Source organism: Beta vulgaris, chromosome 4 (assembly GCF_026745355.1).
Source record: "Beta vulgaris subsp. vulgaris cultivar EL10 chromosome 4, EL10.2, whole genome shotgun sequence".
Classification (NCBI taxonomy): domain Eukaryota; kingdom Viridiplantae; phylum Streptophyta; class Magnoliopsida; order Caryophyllales; family Amaranthaceae; genus Beta; species Beta vulgaris.
Window position 1 is genome coordinate 8,505,768 of NC_079205.1, and position 26,678 is coordinate 8,532,445.

Below are 26,678 nucleotides of genomic sequence, written 5' to 3' on the forward strand. Positions count from 1 at the left end.
TTGGTAATTGCTACACACACTAATACATGGAATAATAAGTGACAAGGATTAAACAACGAATGTCGTGGATATGTGTTCTTTATTTACAAATAACACTTTTAAGTTCTTTTTCTCAAACATATATAGATTTAGCTTTTATATTCTTAATTTTTATATGATTATTCTTATATATGAGTGTGTTTTCCGGCATGACTGAAACTAATGGTAATGTGGGTGTAGTCGTAAATCAAGTGATTTTTCTTCCAAATGATCTCAATTTGCAAGAGAAAATAGAATAACATATATATTCAATGTACTGTTTTATTTTAGTGTCAATTATAGCGAAGTAATATTTTTTTATCATTTGTAAATCAAGTGACTCTGAAGAGGGAGGAAGAGAAAGGAGAGAGAAAATAAATAGGTACTATTTTTTTTGCTGTTTTATTTAATTTTTTAATTCATCAAAATGCCTAAAATTAACAGTGTTAAGCATAATGTAACAGAAATTAGTTTTAGGTCCTTAACCGTACCTTTTCAAAGTTGAAGTCCTTAACCCTGTCTTTTGGCAAAGTTGAGGTCTTTAGTTTTAGCTTAACTCAGATAATGCCTATATCATCAAATACTAATGATTTGTATAAAGGCATAGTAATCGTTATTAGTAGCCATACATGTTTCTATTGGTCCGCAAAAAAGTCAATGCAGAGTTATGAAATCAAAAAAACAAGAGTTTGTCTTGTAAAAGATCGCCTATTTTAAAATTAAAATTAGATAATGGTAAGTCCAATATTAAAAAGAGAATTAGCCTTATTATGACTAAGTTAATTTCTTTCCGTGACTAGTTTAATTTATTCATTTTTGAAGAAACAAACATACGTTTTCCTCGGAAAAAAAAAAAACATAAACATAAACAAGTTTAAAAGTGAAGCACTAGTTAAGCATGTGATACCATATCCTGATAAGTAAGTTGGAATAGTAAGTGATAAGGATTAAACAGTGAATGTTTAATGGCAACATAATTTATACATGAGTACGTACATACTATATATAGCCTGAGATCGAATCATTTGCTACAACATAAAAAATGATTCTCATAAAATATTTAATTAGGACGGATCTTAGAAGTAGCTTTATTTAGTTAATTTCTCATACATATTATAGATTAGCAGTCTGGATATCATCTGTACGGTACGGTATAGAAAAATTAAAGCTAGTTTTAAGTTTTAACCATGTAGCATTTCTGCAACTGTATTCCCCACATCGATTATCATCTTTCCAGTCTTCCAAAGCCCTGAAAGCAATTTCTGCTAGGTATAGGAATTGGAAGTGCCGACGTTGAGGCACTTGTTCCAAAGATAATCACTCCTTTGATGCATTTCAGTAGATCGTTTCTTAAACTTAGCGAAATCAGAGAGCAGATCATGAACAATCAAATCGTTACATGTCTTACCCATCCGTATGAGCTGCCTACAACATTTATCCCCCAAATGAACTGTAAAGAATTCGTCGTTTCTAATAATCTCGACGCCGCAGTCTAACGTTATTCTCGACGCACAAATTGCCAATGCTGGGTCTCTAGAAGGAGATGGAGCATACGTTATGTCGGATTCGGCTACCGTGACATTGTGATTTACTTCCATAGAAATTGGGTCTGCTTGCAATGGGCACAGGTTGATGGTTACCATTAGTATAATGACTACGAATACTAGAGATGACCCCATCAATTTTGACATTTTGTGAATTTTTTGACTTGGAGATTGTTATTTTTGTGAATTTGGTTCCACAATTTATAGCATAGATTTTGAATGACACTGATTTTTATTCTTTTTTTTCTGGTTTCATTTTGGCCATACCGCCCCATTTTTAATAAGTCATAACTCATACTTTTATTAGTTGTCTTTTTTTTCCATCTTTCTTTGTTTTCTGTTTCCATTTTCTTACCTCCCATAACTCTTAATAAATGTTGTATCGAGGGATGACAATTCAGTGTGTATCCGACCTTAGTTCTCCACGATCAGAAGCCCTTTTTCCAAGAAAGGCTGATTTAAATGAAACATCAAAAATTCGGGCCGACTCTGAGAAAAAAAAAAATTAAACTGATGCTTGCATTAAATTAGATCACCAGAGTGAGTGGAACTTCCAAGTTTCAATTTTCTTCCATAGCGAGTAGAAATTACTCATCATAAAGTATCTTAGTAGTTGGTACGAAACAGGGAGTACTCGAAAGACATAAAACATTCAAACCAATAGCTATATCCTTAGCTGATTTTAATTTGCTAGGCTATCCGCAACCCTAATACCTTTTCATTTCTATTCTTTTTCCATAATTTTGTAATTAACTAGTTATTATGCTCGGGCTAGGCCTCGGGTAAGAAAAAAATTTCATATGTTAATATTATAATTTAAGATGATAACACTAAATGATATTTGGTGTAATGGTTAAGACTTTAGTATATCTTATTGAGGTCTTGAGATCAAATCCTATACTATGCAATTTCTAATCTTTTTTATTGTTGTGGATTACATGGAGTAAAACTCCCTTAGGGAGAGCGCCACGTGCCACCGTTTCTTGTTCGCGCACGCCTTTTAATATATTAGTATAGATTATTTTACTTGTTTATTTGCTCATTGACTCAACTAATCAACTCTTTGGCCTTCATTTCGTTATCCTGGATTGCTTCTCAATTTTCTAGTTTCTTCAATTTATTTTTTTGGTACAAAATTACGACTTTGTTATTTGTAGTATCATTTTGGGTGCTATTTAGGAGATTGTTATTGATACAGTTGTCAATTTGTCATCTTTTATAATTATATGTCTAACTCTGACAAGTTTGTATTTATACACATATTTACCCTTTAATATAATATTTTTAGTGTGGTTTGTGAGTTATATGAGTTACATATTATACTTTTAGAATATTTCGGTTTAATCACTTGATAATTATTTTTAGTGTTTGAAAGATAAATTTGTGTCTATATTAATTATTTAATGATAACCTATTTAATTAAGAGTTTGAGAAGATGAACTAAATTCGAGTATTACTAAATCTGCAGGAATGATGTAGTATGTTGGTCGTATTATTTCACCATCCGGAGTCAAAACGAGGCGATTCAAGTGGCTATGGAAACCTGAGATCGAAACCTACAACTTTGGAGAAGGAAGCAAGAGCTAAGTTAGTTGTTTACTGGGTCGAAATTAATATTATAGAGAAGCAGGCCATATACATATACAATTACAAAATGAAAGAAGTAGGAGTCTAGGAGAGAATAAAAAGAAAATAAAGAAAAGAAACAAAAGAAACCTATTATTGGTTTAGAAGACACGTAGCACTACAAGGACTAGAATTTTTTGCACGCGATGCGTGCTTGAATTTTTTTCGAAACAGAAACTCGATTTTCTTCGGCATAAGAGTCAAAATTTGAACATTAGACATACGAAGTATAATAGTTTTTAGTTGCAAAAATTGATTGGTTTAGTTTCTGTCACTTAAATCTCTCACCATTCTTTTTTCTTTTTTAACTTTTCAAAGTTAAATTCTATGAACAAAATAGAAATTTCATTGAATTTATTTATGATTTATGATATTATAATTTTTTAGTTGATTTTTGAATTAAGTACAGTACTTCATAAATTATAAAGAAAGTGGACACTTTGATTTCAAGTCAATTTTTTCTTAGGTTGTAGTTTGTAAGTGAATTTTTAAGTTTTTGTAAAGTTTTTTCGTTTTAGTGATTTGCATAACGTAAATTATGCAATTTTATGATTTTAGTTGACTTGTGAGTGATTGTTATAATCACATTTTTGGTATTTATATTTGAAACCCCCTTTGATTTGTAAGTGAATTTGTAATTTAGAATGGGAAGGGGGTAAAATAGGCATTTCAAAAAAGGACACCATTGCTCACCCCTTCCCTTATATAATAGAGATAATTAAGTGAGAAGATGGGCTAAGCCAAATGTTGCAAACGAAAAAAACAACACGGAGAATACAAACAAAAGGGATTTTTAGACCCTAAGAGAAGGAGAGCAATTTAAATATGCGGAGACAAATACATAAGCGAAGAGAGCCAAAGGAGGAGGTAGTACGCGGCATTGGGAAGGCAAGAGCGGTGATGAGCATGTGCCAAAAAGGATGGCGATATTTCAGCCCGGAAATTCGTCCCTAATGAATTTTCTCTACTTTCTTTTATCTCTTTTCTTGAGAATCTTTATTGTAAACCTGGGTATACCATGCTCATGGTACACCCAAGGCTATTTTCCCCAAATGAGCAAAATGGGCAAATGAGCAAAATTATTATAATTCATGCCCATGCTCATGAAATGAATAGAAAAAAAAAGACTAGAGCAAGTATAAGAGTTGACTAAGCAGCAATAATCATCCAACACAAATTATGCAAATGAGCACATAATCTTCAAACATTCTAAATAAGCATAGATGCTTGACTCATTTGAACATTATAATTCAAAATTATTGCAGAATACATTTGCTCATTCCTACAATGATAATTCAAAATCAGCACCCATAATTTTGTTCATGTCCTGATCATGTAAAACAACCAAAAACATCTAGTTTATGCAATACGAATAACTGAGGAGAAATGAGAAAAACAACAACAAAACAAATGAGGAAAAACATAATCAGATCTGGGTCGTGGGTTTTCATCATCGTCGTGGATGGGTTGTGGGTTTCATCAGTCGCCTCATCATCATCATCTCGAATCCGCGTCATCATCATCTCATCGTTCATCTCGCGAATATCAGATCTGGAATTTTTTTTCGCGAATTTCAGATCTCCATTGTTGTGTTTGGAATGTTTGGAAGGAGGAGAGAGAGAGAGTAGAATTGAAAATCAGATTTTTCTGATGAGCAAGAATTGAGAGAAATGAGCGAGAAAGAAGAATTGGATTCAAATTTTTGCTTTTTGCTTTTTGTCATTTATTGCCTCGAAATTACCAGCGTGCCCCTTAACTTGCAATTAATTACAGAAATTCCCCTGGGTGTACCATGAGTGGACTCCTTTTTTCTTTGTTTACATGTCGAATTTATAGTAGTTTTACACTAGTAGGAACATGTAACTGACTATTTGATATATGGGTTTATGAGATTACGTGTTTTTTTGTGTTACAAACGATTAGTTTCTTTTGGGTATTTATACAAGGTTTATTATCTGGCTTTTGATTCATGTTTATTAATTTAGTTTGATCACCTAAATTTTTTCATGTTTCCGTGGCTAGATTAATTGTAGTTTTAATTAGGTTGCAACTTTCTGGTCTAATTATAATTGCTAGAATCTTGTGTAATAATTGAATTCAATTGGTTGCAGCTTACTGGCAAGTTTGAGTTCGGTTGGTTGGTGTTTCTAATGCTGTCAAGTTGATAATTTGGTACATGCTTTCATGGTTGGATTAATTTAGCTTGATTATGATAAAATTTTCGTGCTTTCACAGGATTTAGCGAGTCAGAAAGATAAAGCTAGTAATCTACTTGCTTTCAAGGGATTATATAGTTAACCAATCTATAATAGGCTAATCGAATGAGTCAATTATTATACCCAATATCTGTAGAAAGTTACATGTCTCCTATTAGTTTCTTAGTTATATTCTAAAATCGAATTTATATCCTCCAATTTATATATATTCATATTTTAGTTCAACAATTTTAGTATAGAAGTGATATCCAAACCCCCATATTTATATATAATAGTCATTTATATAAGTAAACAATTAGTTTAAGATAATAATGCAGTCTCTATAGGTTCGACCCTTACTTTCCCTATCTATTTGTTAGAGTTAATGAGTGATTTATAAATTTAATTTTGTTCCGGAAACGACACGCATCAGATTTTGGCGCCGTTGTCGGGGACTGTATAATTTATTATATTAGACTATTGTTTAAGTATTATTATTATTATTATCTATCTAGCTATTTCTTTAATTCTAGATTTTTGTTGCTTGATCTAATATTTATATTTATATTTTCTGTGTGACTATTAGCTAGTGAAATGGCAGGAGAAGGTGAAAAGAGCTTGAAAGAACATATGTTCAATGCCTATGAGACACCCATGACTGTTATTTTTCCCGCCTAGGAGAAACTATTCAAACTTGATCCAGGCTGGTTCTATCGGAATTCTCCCTAAATTCTATGGTCATGATAAGGAAGATGCTCATGGACATTTACAAGAATTTTTTCTTGCTTGCTCTTCTTTGTCGTTTAATGGTAAAGATGATGATGGTATTAAACTTTGTGTTTTCCTTTTTTTACATGATTTAGCTAGAGTTTGGTTACTTTATCTTCCCGTTGGGTCTATTACTTCTTCGATAGCCTTCGGAGAGCTTTTCTTGAGAAATATCAATCTGCGAACATAACTAGATTAATAAGGAAACAATTATGTAGTATTGAGCAAGATATATAAAGATGAACAATTGCATGAGTATTGGAAAAGATTTAATAAATTTTGCATTTCAGGTCCACCACATCAACTGAGTGAGCAATTCCTAATTGAATGTTTTTGTGATGGTTTGGTAGATGATCAGAAATGTTTAATAGATATCGCTAGTGGTGGAACGTTAGTGAATAATGAAACTCCTGGTGACGCTGCCCTTACAATGAACTATATGGGACGAAAAATTATTCTGAAGTGAAAATCCAAAGACAACTGAAGGAGCAAACTGAACAAATTACTGAATTTAAAGTTGTAGTTGCTAATATTAGTAACCAAGTTTCCAATTTTAGTACCCAACAGGAGTCTTTGGAAAATTTAGTTCAGCAACTAGCTCTCCAAATCGGGCAAGTTCACTCTCGTGAGTCTAGTAGTCATGAACAAACTGAGAACCATCTCCACCATCTAGACACCCAAATTGAACACTTGTGTGCCACACTTAGAACCATAGAGAATAAATTAGATGGAGAAGTCTTAGAAAAACCTTCAACTTACTTTTTAGGTGAAACTAATGCCATGATTATGAACAATGATAAGGACTTGGGTTGTATAAGTGAGGTGGATAATAAATATGAGGTTACCCAAGAGGAGTCCAAAGAAACCGATAAGAGAATATGGGATGAGTTTGCAGATTCTGGTGATGAGGATAATGAACAGTGGCTAGTGGATTAATTATTACACTAAAGATTCTCAGATTTTACCTTGTTCTTTTAACAATAATATGGAAACAAAATTGGATGGACTTGTAGCAAAACCTTAAGAAGAATCTAGAGAAATTGAAGATGTCGGGCATAAGTTATATAACTTTAATGAGGTTGCATTGGTAGAAATTGAGAATTTAGAGCAGCTAATAGGTATTGAGACCAAACCTAATTATGATTTTCTAATTAATTCTATGGGAGATACTTCACAAATTGAGCTTGATGGTTTAATTGAAATGATTGAGAATGACTCACCTTCACCCCCTAAAATAGAAGATGACACCACACTTTCTCCAATTTTTTTTTTTTTTTTTTATATTAGGAAATTAAGTTAGCCCAAGAGCTAACCCTACAAGGCTACTAGCCTGTAGGAAACACCAACACATTGCCTGGTAAGGCATGCATAGCATGCTAAGGAGATACCCTAGCATAATGCTGAGAGTAAGGATAGAACACTTGACCTCAAAGGCCAAGGGGGAGCACTCTACCTACTTGAGCTAACTCCTACCCTTACCACATTTTCTCCTATAGTCAGCGATAGTTATTCTAAACAAGACTTTTCTTATGCTCTTGAACCATCCATGCCGTTATCTAAGTCATTAAGTTTATCTTTTGCACCTAATTATGAGTCTTATAAGTCTAAGTTTGAATTGGTAAATTTGCTGCATTTTTGTAACCAAACCAAATGTAAAGAGTCTTTATGTTCTAAAAACAATTTGCACGTTCAATTTTGCTTTAATATTATAGTTTGGTTTGTAGGAAGGCTTTTACAACATTGTGTTTTGAGTGCACGAGAGATAGCTTTAGCTACTGTTTCTTATACGGCAGCGGGTGTTTGATTGCGGCATGCAATGTACAATTGTCGAGCCAAAGACGAGAAACAAAGGCGCTACTTGGGGGTAACCCAAGGATTTATTGTTTTCTATTTTATTTTATTTTCTTCAGCACAATAAACTACTCTAACTACTCTGTGTATTGTTGATCTAGGATGCTCTGCCTTCTGCCTATCTTCTGATGTTACTGCTGTTATTAGCTACTAAATATTGATTCTGCACACCGTTGTTCATCTCCCTCCCCGTTCAATTGCAATTTTCAGGACACCAATTACTATATGGAGAATATTTCTGCAATCTACATACATCAGGATGCCTCCTTCCTTGTTTCACCTATTCTGTTTTTCTCTTCTTCTCCCCACTGCTATTTTTAGTTTGATTTTATGACATTGAGGACAATGTTGATTTTAACTGTGCGGGAATTTTGCAGTTATTTTGAACTGGATGATAAAATTGTGCTGGATTGATATTTGCTGGATTATAGGTGTTGTGATTGAAAACAAAAAATATTATGGATTGTTACATTTTAGTGGAGGTGTTGCCGAAAATTTTCTCGAGCTTGATTATATATTTGCATTTGCATAGTAGTTTTATTCACGTGCATTCATAAAAACAAATTAAAACATATATGTATAATGTGCTTTTGTTTGCATTAGTTTAGGATTGGTCTGCATTATTTAGGATTTCACCTCTTAATTTCCTAAGGAATTTCTATTAGTAAGTTTGATAAGAAACTCTAATATAACTTGTTTTTGGAACTAATATGTTTTTTTAAATAAAAGATTTTGGTAATGTTTGTATAATTGGAAAAGAATGGTTGAACTCGGGAGATTCATAATATAATTGGAAAAATGATCTTGCTTCTCTTAAATAAGTTAGCTAGATAAATAGATCAAAACTTGTGATTTTCTGAGCCTATTAGACTGACACATGTGAACAAGTCTTTACTTTTTCTTGTGTGATAGTTCCTCAATGAAGTGTGGCTCTTAGACTTGACTTGGTACTCTTTAAGACTTTTGTGACAAGTGCTATGAAGAAATGATTTAGACGTTCGTTTCATTTTTTTCGCCTCATAAATTTTCTTTCATATAATATTTTCCATTCTTTAGCCCTTTTGAGCCTTAAAGTCCTTATTTCTTTATTAACCATACATTACAAACCTGCAGCCTCCTACATATTTTGCCTAAGTCTAGCTAAGGGGAGTTATTAAGCTGAGTTTGTAGTGTAAGTTTTTGTTATGATATTGTGAAAAGAATTGGGAAAAAAGGGGTTATGACATAAAAAAAAATTGTTCTGAGAAGAAAAACAGAAGAATATTGAAAAAAAGTGTTTGAAGATTATAGAATGGTGAAAATGCTATAGATTATATGAGGAATTGTTACATTTGCATTATTTGTTGTTGATATGATGAATAATATGAAATAAAAAAAAAAGAGTTGGAGTTTGATGTTTGTTGTATACATTGAGTTTGTTGTGATTGAAACCTCACAAGTCATGTATATTTTTGCTCCATTTAGCTTGGTTTTTTAACTCCACATGTCTAAATATTATCCCTACCCTTTAACCTTAGCCACGTTATAACCTTTTACAAGCCCTTTTGATCTTTATGCATCTTTGTCACTCTTAAAGTGGAAGAATTGAGACGATAGTCTAGTTTAAATAAAAATACTTCATTTAGAGTCGACTTGGTTACATGTTTTAGTGAATATTATTTAACCCTAAACACATGAGAGTAGAGTATTTAAATTATATTTGTGAGAGTCTATCTATTGAACTTGATGTATTCACAAGGGTGAACTCATGCTAGCTATCTTTGAGTTGCAAAGAAAACCATTTGTCCATGAAGTATTATGAGTTTTGATAGTATGACATTTTTTATTGCCAAAAGTATAGAATTACAACTAACGTTTTCTAAATGTTTTGTGACTAGCTTAAAATGTTCTAGTTTCTTGTTTTGTACTTATCTAATTTAGTTATTTCCAATAAAGAAATTTGAGGTGGTGAATTCACTAGTAGAATAAATGCTATTTGCTGCGGTGATATTGCTGCGGTTTTACCTATACGCAGCAATATAACACGCAAAAAGAAAAAAAAAATAGAAATTGACAATATTGCTGCGGTTTTTATAAAAAACCGCAGCAATATAGTATTAACAGAAATTTTTTTGAAAAAAGGTTGACTATTTTACTAGATATATTGCTGCGGTTTTTATCAAAAACCGCAGCAATATTTTAAAATAATATTAAAAAATAAAACATTAATATATTGCTGCGGTTCTTATCAGAAACCGCAGCAATATCATTAATTTTTTTTTTAAAAAAAATATAAAGCCTACATGTCATGAGTTAGGGTTTTTCTTTCTCATTTCTATCACACTACACAGCACACGCCGTTTCTCCTCCTCTCATCCCCTCTCTCTCTCTCCTTCTCTCAACCTCTCTCTCTCCTCTCAACCTCGCCGGATCTCTTCGTGGCCTTCTCTTTTCGTCGACAGCAAAGCCCTCGTCGCCGTTCTCTTTTCGTCGACAGCAAGCCCTCGTCGACGTTCTCTTTTCGTCGATAGCAAGCCCTCGTCGACGTTCTCTTTTCGAAGACCTTGCGCTCGGTGGCTTCGTCGAGATTTCTTCTCGTTGATCGAGATTTCCTCTTCCTCACCAGTCGAAGAACTTGCGTTCGGTCGTCTTTCAGATCGACCCTTCGAAGCCCTCGCGAACCTTCGTCATTCCTCTCGCGTTCGGTCGTCTTTCAGATCGACCCTTCGAAGGCCTCGCGAACTTTCGTCGTTCCTCTCGCGTTCGGTCGTCTTTCAGATCGACCCTTCGAAGCCCTCGCGAACCTTCGTCGTTCCTCTCGAAAGCCGTTGTCGTTCAGGTATTTCTCTGATTTTGACATTCAATTTCTTGTTTTTTTTCGATATTTTGTCCTTTCTGCTTTGAGTTTTACGATTTTAATTTTTAAAGTTGTTTACGTTTATTTTTGCAAGATTTTGTTCGTCCTCTTTGTCGTTGTTCGTCCTCCTTCTCGCTGCTTGCTGGACGTTGAATCGCTGCTCTGGGCTATATTTCACTTTCATTTTTCAGTTTATTATTTTTTGTTTTAGGGTTTTTTGTTTTCAGTTTTTTATTTTTTTAATATTATTGTTCTTATTATATTTTTATTAGTCATTTAGTTGTAACTGTAATATTATTTTTGCTTTTTCATTTTATTTTTTGTATTATTTATGTAGTTACTTTTTTTATTTATATATATTAATCTGATTTATATGTCATTTTATCTTCAGTTCGTTTATGAATTTGGTGGATAGTGGATGGATTTGTTGCTTGATTTTAATCTTTCAAATGTGATTGCAAAATGCAAAAAAAAAAAAATTTTTTTTTTTGGGTTACCAGGACCTATTGCTGCGGTTTTGGGCCAAAACCGCAGCAATAGTTTGACATATTGCTGCGGTTTTGGGCCAAAACCGCAGCAATAGTTTGACATATTGCTGCGGTTTTGGCCCAAAACCGCAGCAATACGCTCTGTTAAATCCATAATACATAATAATATTGCTGCGGTTTGGACTAAAAACCGCAGCAATATTTGTAGATATTGCTGCGGTTTAAAACCGCAGCAATATAATTATTACCTATTGCTGCGCCCTTAATTGCTGCGCGCCCAAATCCGCAGCAATATGCCACTTTTTAACCGCAGCAAATAGCATTTATTCTACTAGTGATTAGATCTTACATTTAGTTGGTAAATTGCATTTAGTTTACTTTTAGTGGTAGTTTGATCGAGGACGACCAAAAGATAAGTGTGGGGGAATTTGATAAGTGTCTATTCATACACATTTTTACCCTCTAATATAATACTTTTTGTGTCGTCTGTTGAGTTATATGAATTGAATATTATACTTTTAGTGTCGTCTGTTGAGTTATATGAGTTAAATATTATACTTTTAGAATATTTCGATTTAACCCTTGGTAATTATTTTTAGTGTTTAAAATATAAATTTGTTTCTATGTTAGTTATTTAATGATATTCTATTTAATTAAGAGTTTGAAGAGATGCACTAAATTCGAGTATTACTAAAACTGCAGGACTGGTATAGTATTTTGGTCGTATCTCACTCATACGGAGTCAAAATGAGGCGATTCAAGTAGCTACGAAAAGCTGAGATCGACACCTACAACTTTGGAGAAGCATGCAAGAGCTAAGTCAACTGTGTACTAGATCGAAATTACATTATAGATAAGCAACCCATATACATATACAATTACAAAATGAAAGAAGTAGGAGTGTAGGAGAGGATAAAAAGAAAATAAAGAAAAGAAACAAAAGAAACCTATTGTTGGTTTAGAAGACACGTAGCGGTACAAGGATAATTAAGTGAGAAGATGAGTTAAGCCTAGTGGTGTCAGAAACAGATCTGACCACTGGGTTAACCTGATTCTGACCTGACTTGAACCTGGTTCGACCTGTGAGGGTCAGTCTTTAAACCTGACCGAAACCTGACCTGGGATTACCCAGACCTGACCGGCACCCGGCAAGATTATATCCTGACCTGTTCAAACAGACCTGCTTTCAAACCCGAACCCGACCGTAATCAACAAGATATTATAAAAATTCAATTTTTTTTTTATATCTATGAAATCATTTAAATATGTTAATTTATAAATTTGCTTACATTTAATAATTAATTAAATAAAAATTAAATTACATTCAATTAAGAGTTAAACTTTGAATATCATGTACTTGTATATATTATCATTTAATTACCCAATCTTTTCATTTTCAAATAATATTAAAAAAATCTGATTAAATCCTATAATCTCATTTTAATATTCTATCAAATTAGTTAATGATGGAAGTCATAATTTTTTTTAAAAATCAGTTACGTCCCTTTAATTTAAGAGATGCAAATGATTTAAAATTTTACTTAAAATCTGAAGCAAGGTTAGGAAGATATATATACAAACCAAGCATAAATCAACGTATATGCAAACGTAAAATCTCAAATTCAAAAAAATTTCAATTGAACATGGTAGATCTAAGAACAAAATCCAAATTAGCAAGCACTACCAACAATAATTATCATCTCTGGAAAAGCAAGAGATATTCTACATACCATATCATAGTACAATTAACTTAATAAAAATAGAAAAGAAAAAGATAGTAAACTCCTTTCAAAAGAAAAAGATAGTAAACGAACAAATAAATTAATAAAAACAAGAAAAATGAATTACAAAATTCCAAATTATTCAGCAAATTGTACGCAAAAAATAATAATTTACAAATTAAAAATCGAAAAAATAATATCTAAACAAACTAAATCAATAAACAAATTACAAAAATATACATTGACAACCTAAATCAAAAAACTGAAAAAAAATCAGACTTCTTGAAGATTTCTACAATGTTTCTGTGATACATTAACAAGCTAAATTATCATTATTCTCTATTTTTTTTTTATAAAAAAAACCCAATATTCGTCACTCTGAAATCAATCCTTCTCCCATACCACCTAAAGCTCTTGCTCTTCCTGATGCTTGCCATGTTCATGCTTCCAAATGCGGCTGTTGAACAACAGAACAATTCCTTGCCTTAATTTATGAACAAGCACCTAAACCAATATTCCGCCACCACCTGCTGAAACTTCAGCGCAGCTAATGAAGCTACTGTCTGTACCAATGAGGTGAAGCAAAAGGAAAAAGGTGAAGAAGAAAAGAGAGAACCAGGGGAATCGGTGGTGGTGGTGAGGAGAGAGGGTGGGAGTCGGTGGCGGTGGTGAGGAGAGATAGAAGCAGCAGATGAGACTCAAGGGATGAGGGAGGCAGATGAAATATGTGGGGAACAAATACACCTCTTTTATACCTATTAATATTAGGGTTTCTAAATTCAATCTCATCCGTTGGATTGAAATTATCAAGGGATGAGATTAGATTTATCCTCTTTTATGTTTCAATACACAATTGATGGTTAGATTTTAATCATTCTCATATCAATGGTTCTAATTCATAATCCATGATATCATTCTTTAGCCAATAGAAAAATAGAATAACCTAGCACATGGATTGATGACCTAGCACATGGATTGATAATCTTATATTCTTATATTCTTATAATCTTAATAGTTGTTGTCTTGGTTTAGTAACTTACAATATTTAATAATTAGTTAATTATTATTATTTCATTATAATTTAAAATTTTAATTACCTTTATGAAGTTATTATTCGTATTATTTAAGTATATTATTATTATTATATTTTATTAGACTCATTATAGCGTTACTTATACAATTATCACACTATTACTCAATTAAGTAATTGTATAACTATATAGTATTTAAGTGATGCATTTATTGATCTCAACCGATAACTTGTTTCAATCCAAATACATGTTTTTAGTTTTCAAATACATTTCACATGAAGACTATTAGCTAAAATAGAGTACTATTCTTGAATTAGCTTATAATATAAATATATACATTCATTAATCTTATCTAATAACAACTTCTTTCAACTATCTAGGAACAAAATAGTGAGTTATTGAGTTGTTATACGTTTAAGTGAGTAACTAACTAAATGTTAAATTAACATATGGTTGTTAATAAGTTACTATCTAGTAACTTATTGACTTATGATTGTTATGTTTACTATCATTTATACAAATTGTTGTTATGTTTATTATTATTATTGTGTAGCATATGAACTCTCGTTATAATAACTTTGGCCTCATACAAACTGTTGTTGTAAACATATGATTGTCATTTGTTATATTATTATAACATATCAAGAGTCATTCTACTAATTTATAATCAATATAGTACTTGAATGGTTTGCAATAATTTTATTACCAATGTATTACTAAACTGATTAAACATGCTGATCAAATAGTTTATTTATACTTTATCACATATAGTCACGACATAATACACATATACCGCGTCTAATCTTTATTGTCATCGCTATTATTAGCATTGTTGCTACTATTACTGTTAGTATTTGTATTTTTGTTGTTATTGTTGTGATTTGGGGGTATAATTTATTATTATTATTATTATTATTATGCAACATGCGAACCCGTGTTATAATCACTTAGTCCTCATATGAACTATCGTTGTAAACATATGAATGTATGATTCATGATTGTCATTTGTTATAGTATTATAATATATTAAGAGTCATTATACTAATTTATAATCAATAGAGTATTAGATTGGTTTTACAATTATTTTGATATCAATCTTATATTAATAGGATTCAACATATTAGTATTTATATTGTTATTGTTATTGTTAGTATTCATGTTCTTATTTGTATTACTATTGCTACTATTACTGTTATTATTTGTATCTTTACCTATTATCATTGTCGCTTTATGTTTATTGGTATTATTATTCTCATTACCATCATAGCTATTTATAAAATTATATATCAATCATAATGCTTATAATAATAAATCATTTATATAAAGTTTGGAATTGATCGTCTACTCGTTATTATTGTCGTTGGTTAAAATATATAATATTGAAACATACGAAGAGTCGTTCTAATCTTTTACTCATTAAAGTGGTTTTACGTAGTTGATTATTCGAAATAAGAGTTGACTAAGATAATACACTAAGCATCATGGTAATCAATATAGTGTTTTTATTGGTTTTTCGTTGTCATCCATATATTTATCCACACATACACACACATATGTGTGTGAGTGTGTGTATATATATATATCGTAATACTTTTATTAATATGATTCATTTACAAAATACATAACAAAATCGAGATGGCCCGATCAGGAGTTACCCGAAGTTGAATGGACGTTCAATAGCGAATGGACCCGATATTTCACGACGATCGAACTAAGGTCATTACTAATTCAACCCGAGTACATTTGACTTAACTCAACCGTACATGAAACCTAAACACGACCAGCGCAAACCCGCAAGAAAATGTCAACGGGCGATCATACCTGTGAATCAATCGACTTGTAAATGGAACGCTCAGACCTGTCCGGCACCCGGGAATCAAATGATTCAAATGTGTTCGACCCAGTTGAACAAAACCTGACCAATCATGACCTGGGACACTGACAATCAGAATCCTGACCTGTCCGGGTCTGACCTGGTTCGCCGTGGGTATACCCAGAACCTGTTTGTGAACCTGTTTTGACACCACTAGTTAAGCCCAATGTTGCAAATGAAATAAACAACATGGGGAATACAAAGAAAAGGGGTTTTTAGACTCTAAGAGCACGAGAGCAATTTAAATATGCGGAAAAAAAAATACAGAAGTGAAGAGGCCGAAGGAGGGGGTAGTACGCGCAAGTGGGAAGGCGAGAGCGGCGATGAGCATGTGCCAGAGATGATGGCGATATTTCAGGCCGAAAATTCATCCCTAATGAGTTTTCTCTACTCTTTTTTATCTGTTTTCTTTGTTTACATGTCGAATTTAGAGTAGTTTTACACTAGTAGTAATATGTAATTGACTATTTGATATATGGGTTTATACGTTTTTTTTGTGTGTTATAAACGATTAGTTTCTTTTGGGTATTTATACAAGATTTATTATCTGGCTTTTGATTCATGTTTATTAATTTAGTTTGATCACCTAAATTATTTATGTTTCCATTGCTAGATTAATTGTAGTTTTAATATGGTTGCAACTTTCTGGTCTAATTATAATTATTAGAATCTTGTGTAATAATTGAATTCAATTGGTTAGAGCTTACTGGCAAGTTTGAGTTCAGTTGGTTGGTGTTTCTAATGCTGTCAAGTTGATAATTTGATACATGCTTTCATGGTTGGATTAATTTAGCTTGATTAGGATTAAATTTTTGTTCTTTCACGGGATTTAGCGAGTCAGAAAGATAAAGCTAGTAATTACTCGCTTTCAAGGGATTATATAGTTAACCAATCTACCCTAGGCTAGTCGAATGAGTCATGATTGTACCCAATATATGTAGAAAGTTATGTGTCTCCTATTAGTTTCTTAGTTATATTTTAAAACCGAATTTATTTCCTCCAATTTATATATATTCATATTTTAGTTCGACAATTTTAGTATAGAATTAAGTGATATCCAAACTTTCCCGACATATTTAAATAATAATAGTCATTTATATAAGTAATCAATTAGTTTAAGATATATAATAACGCATTCTCTTTGGGTTCGACCCTTCCTATAAATTAAAACGCTGACCCTCCCTCACTTACTAGCCGCAAATCTCACGTCTATCACACTCACCATCTCTCTCTCTCGCACTACTCTCACTCTCTTGGTCTACTCTCTGTCTCTGATCACTCTCCATCAATGACCAGTCAATCATCTTTAGCCGAATAGCCAAGCCAGGTAATGTTCGGAATTCTCACTATTTAAATAATATAATGAAGTAGAAGTGTAGAACTAGTAGAAGCTAATTGCAAAATTAGTATATAAAATTGTGCATAATGATTATATATACATGTGATAATGTACGGGGAATTTTTTTTTGTGTTGGACCCATTTTAGACCCTAGACCCTACCTAGACCCTATCGGACCCTATGTGTATGGGTACGGGTCCTAAAAAAATTTACCCTATGGGTATGGGTCTACATCCAAAAATTAGGGTATGGGTATGGGTCTAGCCTTACCCTACCCAGACTCTGCCCATTGTCATCCCTATTAGAGGTTTGAGAATGAAAGGAAAATTACATTATGTCCTAATGTTCTCTAAAATTATTACCTTACCTAGGTATTCCTAAACCTAACATATTCACAAATTAAAACCTTTTAGTTCTCAGTTGTTTTGTTGCTTCTCCATTCTACTCTTGTTCAAGTACATAGAGGCGAGAAATATGAAGCATACAAGAAAAAAAACGAACATGACTCGTTGAAAGAAATTAAAATACCGCCTTATTTAAAATAAGGATTAGTATTGGATTGTATAGACGTGGTTTAAATTATTATCTATAAACAACAAAATACACAAGAATGAAAATTATGGCAATGTCCTTATTTATCATTTACACTACCAATTAAGAAGCAGCTATCAGCTATCTACCAAACACCTTTATACAAACAATCAATACAATTAGCTAGTAAAATCATCTAATACAATCAGCTATCAACTAATACAATCAGCTATCAGCTAACAATAAGCTATCAGCTAATGCAATAAGCTATCAGCTAATATAATCAGCTAACAGCTAACAAATATCTACTAATTGCCAAACAGCTAACAACTATCAGTACGTATATTATAAGCTTAAATATTTTGTGGGTGGGTTGAATTGTTGGGCTCCAAAGGGGTGAACCCAAATCCGTCCCAAAATGTTTAGACTTGAAAATTCGAATTCCATTCCAGTCCATGTTTTCCGCTCTAGTGCAATCGGACAAGTTTGATTACACTTTAGACTTTCAAGAGGCTAGAAATTTTTTTAATATGAAGACTTTGGTTGTTTATTTTGTAGCCGGGTAGAAATAAGAAGCATGTTGAAAAACTAAAGATGGTATATGAAAATATTATTTAATCCATATATAATAGTAAAATACAATTTTAAAATCATTCAAAAGTATTTCCTATGGGATTATGAAGTATATATAGGCAGATGATGTTTCTTTTGATTTGTGTTTTTCCTTTTAAAATTCTTTTGTTTTTTTTTGGTAAACTAGGGAATAATCATAGCTTAAATAGACATATGGTTGCTAATTGCTACACACACTAATACATGGAATAATAAGTGACAAGGATTAAACAATGAATGTCGTGGATATGTGTTCTTTATTTACAAAATAACACTTTTAAGTTCTATTTCTCAAACATATATAGATTTAGCTTTTATTCTTAATTTTTATATGATTATTCTTATATATGGGTGTGTTTTCCGGCATGACTGAAACTAATGGTAATGTGGGTGTAGTCGAAAATCAAGTGATTTTTCTTCCAAATGATCTCAATTTGCAAGAGAAAATAGAATAACATATATATTCAATGTACAGTTTTTATTTTAGTGTCAATTATAGCGAAGTAATATTTTTTATCATTTGTAAATCAAGTGACTTTGAAGAGGGAGGAAGAGAAAGGAAGAAGAAAATAAATAGGTACTATTTTTTTTTTGCTGTTTTATTTAATTTTTAATTCATCAAAATGCCTAAAATTAACAGTGTTAAGCATAATGTAACAAAAATTAGTTTTAGGTCCTTAACCGTACCTTTTCAAAGTTGAAGTCCTTAACCCTATCTTTTGGCAAAGTTGAGGTCTTTAGTTTTAGCTTAACTCAGATAATGCCTATATCATCAAATACTAATGATTTGTATAAAGGCATAGTAATCGTTGTTAGTAGCCATACATGTTTCTATTGGTCCGCAAAAAAGTGAATGCAGAGTTATGAAATCAAAAAAACAAGAGTTTGTCTTGTAAAAGATCGCCTATTTTAAAATTAAAATTAGATAATGTAAGTCCAATATTAAAAGAGAATTAGCCTTATTATGACTAGGTTAATTCTTTCCGTGACTAGTTTAATTTATTTATTTTTGAAGAAACAAACATACGTTTTCCTCGGAAAAAAAAACATAAACATAAACAAGTTTAAAAGTGAAGCACTAGTTGAGCATGTGATACCATATCCTGATAAGTAAGTTGGAATAGTAAGTGATAAGGATTAAACAGTGAATGTTTAATGGCAACATAATTTATACATGAGTACGTACATACTATATATAGCCTGAGATCGAATCATTTGCTACAACATAAAAAATGATTCTCATAAAATATTTAATTAGGACGGATCTTAGAAGTAGCTTTATTTAGTTAATTTCTCATACATATTATAGATTAGAACTCTGTATATCATCTGTACGGTACGGTATAGAAAAATTAAAGCTAGTTTTAAGTTTTAACCATGTAGCATTTTTGCAACTGTATTCCCCACATCGATTATTATCTTTCCAGTCTCCAAAAACCCTGAAAGCCATTTCTGCTCGGTATAGGAATTGGAAGTGCCGACGTTGAGGCACTTGTTCCAAAGATAATCACTCCTTTGATGCATTTCAGTAGATCGTTTCTTAAACTTAGCGAAATCAGAGAGCAGATCATGAACAATCAAATCGTTACATGTCTTACCCATCCGTATGAGCTGCCTACAACATTTATCCCCCAAATGAACTGTAAAGAATTCGTCGTTTCTAATAATCTCGACGCCACAGTCTAACGTTATTCTTGTTTTTCTGGTTTCATTTTGGCCATAACGCCCCATTTTTAATAAGTCATAACTCATACATTTATTAATTGTCTTTTTTTTCCATCTTTCTTTGTTTTCTGTTTCCATTTTCTTACCTCCCATAACTCTTAATAAATGTTGTATAGAGGGACGACAATTCAGTCTGGATCCGACCTTAGTTCTCCCCGATCAGAAGTCCTTTTTCCAAGAAAGACTGATTTAAATGAAACATCAAAAATTCGGGACGACTCCGAGAAAAAAAAATTAAACTGATGCTTGCATTAAATTAGATCACCAGAGTGAGTGGAACTTCCAGGTTTCAAGTTTCTTCCATAGCGAGTAGAAATTACTCATCGTAAAGTATCTTAGTAGTTGGTACAAAACAGGTAGTACTCGAAAGACATAAAACATTCAAACTAATAGCTATATCCTTAGCTGATTTTAATTTGCTAGGCTATCCGCAAGCCTAATACCTTTTCATTTCTATTCTTTTTCCATTTTTAATAAGTCATAACTCATACATTTATTAGTTTTCTTTTTTTTCCATCTTTCTTTGTTTTCTGTTTCCATTTTCTTACCTCCCAAAACCTCCCCGATCAGAAGCCCTTTTTCCAAGAAAGACTGATTTAAATGAAACATCAAAAATTCGGGACGACTCCGAGAAAAAAAATTAAACTGATGCTTGCATTAAATTAGATCACCAGAGTGAGTGGGACTTCCAGGTTTCAAGTTTCTTCCATAGCGAGTAGAAATTACTCATCATAAAGTATCTTAGTAGTGGTACAAAACGGGAGTACTCGAAAGACATAAAACATTCAAACCAATAGCTATATCCTTAGCTGATTTTAATTTGCTAGGCTATCCGCAAGCCTAATACCTTTTCATTTCTATTCTTTTTCCATTTAGTACTCCCTCCGTCCCAAAATATAGTTCCCATTTTCCTTTTTTCACGGTAATTTATGCAAGTAGAATCCAAGAAGAATAGTAAAGATTTTTTGTTTATTTAAATAAATATTGTATGGGAAAAGATGATTTTAAGAGAGAGAGTGGAGAATAATTGGTGAAAGAACATTAATTGTAACATTTTGGTTGAATAAACAAAGGAAAAAACAAATTTCAAGAAGAAAATAAATGATGGGACACGATTTTTCTAGACAAATTACGGAAAAATGTGGAACTAAATATGGAAATGGGACATATTGGACACCAAAATGAAAATGGAAACTATATTTTGGGACGGAGGGAGTAATTAATTATTTTACTTGTTTATTTGCTCATTGACTCAACTAATCAACTCTTTGGCCTTCATTTCGTTATCCTGGATTGCTTCTCAATTTTCTAGTTTCTTCAATTTATTTTTTTGGTACAAAATTACGACCTTGTTATTTGTACTATCATTTTGGGTGCTACTTAGGAGATTGTTATTGATACAGTTGTCAATTTGTCATCTTTTATAATCTTATGTCTAACTCTGATAAGTGTTTGAAAGATAAATTTGTGTCTATGTTAATTATTTAATGATAACCTAGTTAATTGAGAGTTTGAAAAGATGAACAAAATTCGAGTATTATTAAATCTGCAGGACTGATGTAGTATTTTGGTCGCATCTCACTCATCCGGAGTCAAAACGAGGCGATTCAAGTGGTTACGGAAAGCTGAGATGAAAACCTACAACTTTGGAGAAGTGATGTGTTCATTATTCATCGATTATTTACTCTAATCCCCTTAGTTTTGATAGTCGATTTGGGCTCTTTCGAGCTCTTTTCTTGTGGATTTGATGTGTTTGGAGTTCTTGTCGTGTTTTGCAGGTTTTGATGCGGATTTGGTACTCTGTACCTTTATCGGAGTCGCAACACGGAAGTCTAGCAGTCACGCAAGGTCCAAGGCGTATCCGGAAGACGCATGAGCATTTTGGTTGGATTCCACGAAGAAAAAGACAAGTAAATACCTTCGCCCGGTCGACCGGGCGGAGTGGCCCGACCGGGCGAAATTTCATACTTAGCCACAGCAGCGTTCGAAGAAGAAATCACTCACGCGCCCGACCGGGCGAACTTCAATACTTGGGATTTTTCATCTTTTATTTCGCCCGGTCAACCGGGCGATCAGACGAAGAAAAACGCTTACGCGCCCGACCGGGCGGATTTCGCCCGGTTGACCGGGCGGAATTTTTCCTTCGTCGTAAGTTTGCGATCACCGTCGCCCGACCGGGCGGATTTCGCCCGATCGACCGGGCGGACTCTCAGGACGCGATTTTTCGGGTTTTTTAGCCGGTTTTGTATTTAGTATAAATAGGTTTTTAGTATTTTCGTAAAACCTATCTTATTTTCTACGTTTTTTAGGGCAAACACTTAGTTATTTCTCTCTAGTTTTGTTGAACTTTTACATTGGAAGATTATATAGATCGTCGATTTCCTTTTCCATCGTTCTTCAATCATTTGGTATTCTTCTCTACTTAGTTTAATTTCATGAATTCTTTTACTTTGATTATGTTTATTGCTTTCAATATCATCATGAGTGAGTAGTCTATTTCTAGGGTTTAGAGAGGGAAGCCATGTTTATACCTTTTTGATTGTGGTTTGATGTTCTTCAATAATTGGATTGAATTAGAATAATTCCTATTGATTTGTTATACTTGTTTAATTCATGTAATTGCGCAATATCATGAGTTATGTTTAGCTAATAAGAATTAGAATCGAAAGATCATATTCATTAGAGGCTTGTTACAATAGGTAGATTTGATTATGTTGAGCGACCGTACTGGCATATGTTAATCTAGGAGTTGTTAATGCCTGACCAAGGATTAACGAAATACTTCATTTTTTGAATCTCAATCCAAGTGTTGTTGAATATATTATATTGATTAAACTGGTATAAGCATGGTGGACCGATCGATTGCCCTAGGTTTTTAATTATTTGATAAAATCCCATTTTTCTGCGTTCTAGTTCTTCTAGCTAGTTATTAATTCCTCAATTATTTTCCTCTCTGGAAGTAGTTAGATAATTGATAAATCCGTAGAACTCCTCTCCCTGTGGATCGACCTATATTTGCCAGTTTCTGCTAAATAGGCACCATGCACTTGCGGTATATTTTAAAACCATCAAGTTTTTGGCGCCGTTGCCGGGAGACGGCTAGTTTCTATAGCTTTCTGATTAATTATTTGACTATTTCTGCTGTCTCATTGGAACTTCAAGTTCCAATTGAGGCCATCTCACTGCACATTTTTCTTTGTTTCTTTTATGCCCAGGTCTAAAAGAACAGGTTCTCCAGTTCAGACTGATCCTGATCTTGAGAAAACCATCCGGCAGCTCAAGAAGACACAAAGAAGAAAAAGCAGTCTGCTAATCAGAAAAAGCCACGGAAGAACCAACTGAACCAATTATGCCTCCTAAGTCGCTGAAATCTTATGGGGTACCTTCTCCGGCAATGTTCCCACAGGCCCTACTATGCCTGATATTCAAGCAGTCAACTTCGAAATCAAGCCTGGCCTCATCAACATGATCCAGCAGAATCAATTTGGTGGCCATCCATCTGAAGACCCTGCAAATCATTTACAACGGTTTCAACAGCTTTGTCGTACCGTTAAGCACCAAGGGGTCACTCCTGATCAGTTGAAGGTTATGGTCTTTGAATTTTCACTAAAGGACAAGGCACAGAAGTGGCTGAATGATGTTAATGAAACTGAGTGGAGTGCTATATCTGAAGCATTCCTGAAAGAGTACTACCCTCCCACCAAAACTGCAGAAATAAGACACAAGCTTGCCACCTTCCAACAAGAACCTGATGAAACATTGAAGGAAGCATGGAATAGATTTAAGGATCTGCAGAGAGAATGCCCACACCACAATCTGGATAAGTGGTTCATCACCCAAGCATTCTACAATGGTCTACAACCTCATATCAAGAGCACGATTGATTCATCTGCAGGGGGTGTCTTCCTAGATAAGGGGGTAGATGAAGGATAGATTTTCTGGCCAACTTAGCAGCAATGATCATAGTTCCTCCAGGACACTACAAAGAAGAAGTTGGATGCTGATGCATATGCTTTGTTGTCCTCACAAGTAGCACAGTTGAGCATGAAGATGGACTCATTGAAATCTTCGCAGTCCACTACTCCTCCCATGAGTATTAATGCGATGTCCTCCATGGCTCCTATTACTTCCTCCTTTTGTGAAGTATGTGGTATTCAAGGCCACTTTGGTCATGATTGTTCCTACAGTCAACCTGATCCGAATCAGATGGAGCATGCCAATGCTTTTCAGCAGAGACCACACAACCCCTATTCTAACACTTACAACCCAGGTTGGAGAGATCACCCCAATTTCTCCTATAAGAGCAACAATGTCCAAAATCCTCAACCTCCACCACAATCTTCCTACCAACCACCACATCAAAACCCACCACAACATGCTGCTAGACCACCATATTATCAAGGGGCTCCTCAGAACCCCCTCCTGGTTTCAATAGGCCTTCACCCCAAGGCTATCAGCAGCAAGCTCCTCATAATAACAACTCTCAAGAGCCTACTATGTCTGATCTAATGAAAATGATGGTTTCTATGCAGAAAAATCATGAGGAGAGCATCAAGGAGCTGAAGAACACCACCAAGCATTTGGAGACTCAACTTGCTCAGGTGGCTGGAAACAATGCACAAAGGCAACCAGGTCATCTGCCGGGGCAACCAATTCCTAAAGAAACCGCTAATGCTGTCACTCTTCGAAGCGGTACACAATATGATGCCCCACCTATGCCTACTGATGATTCAATACCTCCAGTTCAGAATGATGCTGTGGATGACAATGAAGGTGAGGATAGCTCCAGAACTGAAGTTGAGCGCGGGAAAGTGGATGACCAGAGAAACGCAAGGAGAAGGTTACTGATTCTCCTACTCCACCACTACCTTTCCCCCATAGGATGCAAAAATCAAAGGTCGATCAACAACTTGGTAAATTTATGTCTATGGTCAAAAATCTTGAGGTAACAGTTCCTTTCACTGATTTAATTTCTCAAGTACCTGTGTATGCCAAGTTTCTGAAAGATATGATAACTAAAAAGAAAGATTTTGGTGGGATAGATAGGGTTGCTTTAACTGAAGAATGCAGTGCTGTTCTGCAAAATAAAATTCCACCCAAATTAAAAGATCCTGGTAGTTTTTCCATCCCTGTCATGTGGGTGCTCTGTTTATAGATAAGGCTTTGTGTGATCTAGGTGCTAGTGTATCTGTTATGCCTTTATCTGTCTGTAATAAACTGAACTTGGGTGCTTTAAAGTGCACACAGATTACTTTACAGATGGCTGATCGATCTGTGAAGTATCCTTTGGGTATTTTAGAGGATGTCCCTGTTAGAGTTGGAAAATTTTATATTCCTGTGGACTTTGTAGTACTTGATATGGAAGAAGATAGTCAAATTCCCATTATTTTGGGTAGACCTTTTCTATGTACTGCTGGTGCTGTTATTGATGTAAAATCTGGCTCTCTGACTTTGAGTGTTGGTGATGATACTATTACTTTTAAGTTAACCAATGCTATTAAGTCCCCTATGCTTGAGCACACATGTTGCAGGATTGACATACTCGATGAGATCTCTGGAGTTAGTTTTTCACAATTTCTGTCTGATGAATTATTGGAGACAAGTCTTGATCTCACTGATGATCTTGACATTGATACGGTAGCAGATTGTAAGGTAATGGAGACTATTTGCTCTACTTCCGAACCCAGGTAAAGAAGTTAGAACTTAAACCTTTACCTTCTCATCTCAAATATGCATTTCTTGATGATGCTGAGGAATGTCCTGTGATTGTCAGTACTAAACTCACAGATAGCCAGCTTTCACAACTTCTTACAGTGCTTCGCATGCACAAGAAGGCTATTGGGTATAGTATTGATGATCTAAAGGGCATTAGTCCTGATTTCTGCATGCATAGAATTAATTTGGAAGAAAATCACCGCCCTTGCATACAACCTCAAAGACGTTTGAATCCTAATATGCAAGAGGTGGTGAAAAAGGAAATTATGAAACTACTTGAGCGGGCATCATCTACCCCATCTCAGATTCTAAGTGGGTGAGCCCGGTTCAAGTTGTTCCTAAAAAGGGGGGGACTACTGTTGTTAAGAATGATAAGGATGAACTAATTCCTACTCGTACTGTTACAGGTTGGCGGATGTGTATTGACTATCGCAGATTAAACATTGCCACTCTGAAAGATCATTTCCCTCTCCCTTTTATTGATCAGATGTTAGAAAGATTAGCAAAACATAACTTTTTCTGTTATTTGGATGGATATTCAGGTTTCTTTCAGATTCCCATTCACCCAGCTGATCAGGAGAAGACGACGTTCACTTGCCCCTATGGCACTTTTGCATATCGCAGAATGCCATTTGGTTTGTGCAACGCCCCTGCCACATTTCAGAGATGTATGATGGCCATTTTTTCTGATTTCATTGAAAATATCATGGAGGTATTTATGGATGATTTTAGTGTTTATGGTTCTGACTTTGATGTGTGTTTGCATAATCTCTCTCAAATTCTGAAACGTTGTTCTGAGGTTAAT

General features: G+C 33.8%; 1 non-coding gene across 1 annotated transcript; it reads right to left on the reverse strand.

Annotated features, from left to right (window-relative positions):
- Positions 1-23,869: 23,869 nt before the first annotated feature.
- Positions 23,870-23,976, reverse strand: LOC125495315 (small nucleolar RNA R71). Its single transcript, XR_007271956.2, has one exon. It is a non-coding gene; the product is annotated as a small nucleolar RNA R71 (small nucleolar RNA).
- Between the last annotated feature and the right edge of the window lie 2,702 nt (positions 23,977-26,678).